Below are 5,693 nucleotides of genomic sequence, written 5' to 3' on the forward strand. Positions count from 1 at the left end.
AAGCATGTCAGAAGGACACTTTTTGGTCAGTTGCTTGTATCTCTCCCAAGCTTCATAGAGGAATTCACCTTCTTTCTGTCTGAAGGTTTGAACATCCACTCTAAGCTTACTAAGCTTTTGAGGAGGAAAGAACTTGGCTAAGAAAGCCGTGACCAGCTTATCCCAAGAGTTCAGGCTATCCTTAGGTTGAGAGTCCAACCATACTCTAGCTCTGTCTCTTACAGCAAACGGGAAAAACATGAGTCTGTAGACTTCAGGATCTACTCCATTAGTCTTAACAGTATCACATATCTGCAAGAATTCAGTTAAGAACTGAAAATGATCTTTAGATGGAAGTCCATGAAACATGCAGTTTTGTTGCATTAGAAAAACTAACTGAGGTTTCAGCTCAAAATTGTTTGCTCCAATGGTAGGGATGGAGATGCTTCTTCCATGTAAATTGGAATTTGGTGCAGTAAAGTCACCAAGCATCTTCCTTGAATTATTATTATTTTTGGCTGCCATCTCCTCTTCTTGTTCGAAAATTCCTGTAAGGTTGTCTCTGGATTGCTGTATTTTAACTTCTCTTAGTTTCCTTTTCAGAGTCCTTTCAGGTTCAGGATCTGCTTCAACAAGAATGTTCTTGTCCTTGCTCCTGCTCATATGAAAAAGAAGGGGACAGAAAATAATAATAGGGATCCTTTTTACCACAGTATAGAAGTTCCCTTGTTGTTAGTAGAAGAAGAAAGGGAATAAGAGTGAAGAAGAATGGATAATCCAAATACAAGGGTGCGGATAGGAGCAGTGATTTGAGATGAAGAGAAGTGTTAGTAAATGAATAAATAAATAGAATAAGATGAGAGAGAAAATTTTCGAAAATTAATTTTTGAAAAGGGGTTGATTATTTTCGAAAATTAAAGGATTAAATAAAATTAAAATTAAAATTTAAAACAATTAGTTAATTAAAAAGAATTTTTGAAAAAGAGGGAGGAATTTTCGAAAATAAGAGAGGGAAAAGTAGTTAGGTGGTTTTGAAAAAGATAAGAAACAAACAAAAAAAATCAATTAGTTAGTTGAGAAAAGATTTGAAAATCAATTTTGAAAAGATAAGAAGATAAGAAGTTAGAAAAGATATTTTAAAATCAAATTTTTAAAAAAGATATGATTTAAAAGATATGATGGAAATATATGATTAAAATTAGTTTTGAAAAAGATTTGATTTTAAAAATCAAAATTAATGACTTGACTCACAAGTAATCACAAGATATGATTCTAGAACTTAAAGTTTGAATCTTTCTTAATAAGCAAGTAACAAACTTGAAATTTTTGAATCAAAACATTAATTTTTGATGATATTTTCGAAAATTATGAGATAAAATTAAGAAAAAAATTTTTGAAAAAAATTTTTAAAATTTTCGAAAATAAATAAGAAAGATGAAAAAGATTTGATTTTTGAAAATGATTTTGAAAAAGATAAGATTTTCAAATTGAAAATTTGATTTGACTTATAAGAAACAACTAAATTTTAAAAATTTTTGAAAAAGTCAATCCAACTTTTCGAAATTTATGAGTGAAAAAGGGAAAGATATTTTTTTATTTTTGAATTTTTAATGATGAAAGAGAAAAACATGAAAATGATGCAATGCATGAAAATTTTGGATCTAAACATGTGATGCATGCAAGAACACTATGAATGTCAAGATGAACACCAAGAACACTTTGAATGTCAAGATAAACATCAAGAACTTATTTTTGAAAAATTTTCAAGAAAAGAAAACATGCAAGACACCAAACTTAGAAATTTTTCATGTATAGACACTATGAATGCAAGAATGTATATGAAAAACAAGAAAAGACACAAAACAAGAAAATATGAAGATCAAACAAGAAGACTGGCCAAGAATAACTTGAAGATCATGAAGAACACTATGAATGCATACATTTTTAGAAAAAATGCAATTGACACCAAACTTAAAAATTGACTCAAGACTCAAACAAGAAACACAAAATATTTTTTATTTTTATGATTTTATAAATTTTTTTGTATTATTCGAAAATTATTTGAAAAAGAAAATAAGGATTTCAAAATTTTTAATATGAATTCCAGGAATCTTGCACTCTTTGTATAAAGCTTCAGTCCAGGAATTAGACATGGCTCACTAGCCAGCCAAGCTTTCAGTAAAAGCTCCGGTCTAAAATACTAGACATGGCCAATAGCCAGCTAAGCTTCAGAATACAAATCAATCATACAACAACAAATTTTATTAGCAACAACTAGCTTGCTCTTGTGATGATGGTTTGGAAGCCTTAGTCCAAATGAATTTAGACATGGCTTTACAGCCAACCAGGCTTCAACATGCTTCATGAAACACTAGAATTCATTCTAAAAAACTCTGAAGAAAAATATATATTTTTTTTTCGAATATTAATTGGGAAAAACGAAAAAGAAGAAAATATTTTTGAAAATTTTTTTTTAAAACTTTTTGAAAACAAAATAAGAAGAAAATTATCCAATCTGAGCAACACGATGAACCGTCAGTTGTCCAAACTCGAACAATCCCCGGCAACGGCGCCAAAAACTTGGTATGCGAAATTGTTACTCAAGTTAGGTAACATTTGTTGTTCGCTCTCTCCCTGGTAATGGCGCCAAAACCTAGTGCGCAATACCATGGTCCAAACATAACTTCACAACTTTGCACAACTAACCAGCAAGTGCATTGGGTCGTCCAAGTAATAAAACCTTACGTGAGTAAGGGTTGATCCCACGGAGATTGTTGGTATGTAGCAAGCTATGGTCATCTTGTAAATCTCAGTCAGGCGGATATTAAATGGTTATGGAGTTTTCGAATAAATAATAATAAATAAACAGAAAATAAAGATAAAGATACTTATGTATATCATTGGTAAGAATTTCAGATAAACGTATAGAGATGCTTTCATTCCTCTGAACCTCTACTTTCCTGCTATCTTCATCCAATCAGTCTTCTCCTTTCCATGGCAAGCTTTCTGTAGGGCATCACCGTTGTCAATGGCTACATCCCATCCTCTCTGTGAAAATGGTCCAAATGCTCTGTCACGGCACGGCTAATCATCTGGAGGTTCTCGATCATACTGGAATAGGATTAACCCTCTTTTTGCGTCTGTCACTACGCCCAGCACTCGCGAGTTTGATGTTCATCGCAGCCATCCCTTTCCAAATCCTACTCGGAATACCACAGACAAGGTTTAGACATTCCGAATCTCAGGAATGGCCATCCATGGATTCTAACTTATACCACGAAGATTCTAATATCTCGGACTCGGTCCTCTGTATTAGATATCTAAGAGATATTCATTCTAGCTTGTTTGCATGTAGAACGGAAGTGTTTGTCAGGCACGCGTTCATATGTGAGAATGATGATGAGCGTCACATAATCATCACATTCATCATGTTCTTGGGAACGAATGGATATGTTAGAAGCGGAATAAGTTGAATTGAATAGAAAAATAGTAGTACTTTGCATTAAATCATGAGGAACAGCAGAGCTCCACACCTTAATCTATGGAGTGTAGAAACTCTACCATTTGAAAATACATAAGTGATAATTGTCCAGCCATGGCAGAATGGCCAGCCCCCATGAAAGTTTAAGATATCATAAACTCATCAAAGATGATCCGAAGATGTAAATAAAAAGTTCTATTTATACTAAACTAGCTACTAGGGTTTACAGAAGTAAGTAATTGATGAATAAATCCACTTCTGGGGCTCACTTGGTGTGTGCTTGGTTTGAGCTTGAAGTTTTCACGTGTAGAGGCTTCTTCTGGAGTTGAACACCAAGTTGTAACATATTTTTGGCGTTCAACTATGGTTCATGACGTGTTTCTGGCGTTTAACTCCAGACTGCAGCATAGAACTGGCGTTCAACGCCCTTTTGCGTCATTTAAACTCGACCAAAGTATGAACTATTATATATTGATGGAAAGCCCTGGATGTCTACTTTCCAACACAATTGGAAGCGCGCCATTTTGAGTTCTGTAGCTCCAGAAAATCCACTTTGAGTGCAGGGACGTTAGAATCCAACAGCATCAGCAGTCCTTCTTCAACCTCTGAATCTGACTTTTTGCTCAAGTCCCTCAATTTCAGCCAGAAATTACCAAAAATCACCGAAAAACACACAAACTCATAGTAAAGTTCAAAAATGTGAATTTAACACAAAAACTAATAAAAACATCCCTAAAAGTAACTAGATCCTACTAAAAATATACTAAAAACAATGCCAAAAAGCGTATAAATTATCCGCTCATCATGCACCCTACCTTGACCCTAGCCCCATTGCAACCCATGGAAAAGTCCTCATGATATTTGTATGCATGCATAAAAGTAATTGTTGATCGTTAGATGAAAAACAAATCTTGAAAAGCATGATTGGGGGAGAATTGAGTGAATCAACCCCATACACTTGAGTGCCTAGAGCGGATATACATCCGGTGAGGGTTCGATTGCTCAATTACATGTTTCCACCCATGATCATATTTTCTTGCAAGTTTGTAAAATCTTTCAATGATTCAATCCAATTGTGGTTTGATTTGCTTGCTAATGCCTTGGCCCTTGTGCTTGCATGTGTATTCATGGAGATTGATTCATTTTGACTGAGCCATTGCATTCATGTAATTAGGTTGCATATAGATAGATTGCGTTTAGTTAGTTTGCATTAAATAAATGTTAATACCCTTTGCTTCTTTCTTGATTTTAGCATGAGGACATGCTTAGTTTAAGTGTGGGAAAATTTGATAAATCCCGATTTCATGGTTTATCTTGTGTTTATTTTAGGGGATTTTACCACATTTTCCCACATTTATTCAATGAAATAGCATGGTTTTGTAATTCTCCCTTGAATTGTGCTTAAGTATAAAAAATGCTTTTTAGGCCCTTAAATTGGTGATTTTGATTCACTTTAATTCCATTCGATGCCTTGATGTGTTTGTTGAGTGATTTCAGGTTCATAAGGCAAGTATTGGATGGAAGAAATGAGGAGAAAAGCATACAAAGTGGAGAATGCATGAGGAAACAAAAGATTGGGGAATGCATCAATGGGTGCGCACGTGTATAAGGCGCGCACGCGCAGAAGTGATTTCACATAGAGATGTGCACGCGTACATGCCGTGTACGCGCGGATAAAGAAATTGCCAAATCGACGCGCACGCGTACATGGCGCGTAGGCGCCGATACCAGCACGTGGCCCACTTAAAGGCAAAATGCTGGGGGTGATTTTTGAGCTGCCCAGGCCCAAATCCAACTTGTTTCTGAGTGTATTTCATGCAGAATTGAAGTCCAAGAAAAGGGAGAGCAATTAGTTAGTCAACATGAGCCTTTAGTTAGTTTTCTAGAGAGAGAAGCTCCCTCTTCTCTCTAGAATTAGGTTAGGATTAGGTTAGATTGTCTTGGATCTTGAATTAATTACTTAATCTCATCTTGTTTCTTCTATAATTTCTCATTTCTACATCTTGATTTTCTTAGTTGTAATGTTAATTTCTCATTTTGCTCTTTTTTGTGATGATGAACTAATGTTGGATTCGGTTTACATTTAATGCAATTTGATGTTGATATTTCTTTCATTGATGAATTAAATTGTTGATTTACTTTCCTTGCAATTGGTAGTTATTAGATTTTATTATTCTTGCATAGTTACCATGCTTTCCTTTATTACCCACCAACTGTTTGACAAAATGCTTGG

General features: G+C 34.5%; 1 non-coding gene across 1 annotated transcript; it reads left to right on the plus strand.

Annotated features, from left to right (window-relative positions):
- On the plus strand, positions 1 to 108 carry LOC148576904 (small nucleolar RNA R71). Its single transcript, XR_015903350.1, has one exon. It is a non-coding gene; the product is annotated as a small nucleolar RNA R71 (small nucleolar RNA).
- Positions 109 to 5,693: the final 5,585 nt, after the last annotated feature.

This window comes from Arachis ipaensis, chromosome B1, assembly GCF_059453495.1.
Source record: "Arachis ipaensis isolate K30076 ecotype BB chromosome B1, ASM5945349v1, whole genome shotgun sequence".
Taxonomy (NCBI): Eukaryota; Viridiplantae; Streptophyta; class Magnoliopsida; order Fabales; family Fabaceae; genus Arachis; species Arachis ipaensis.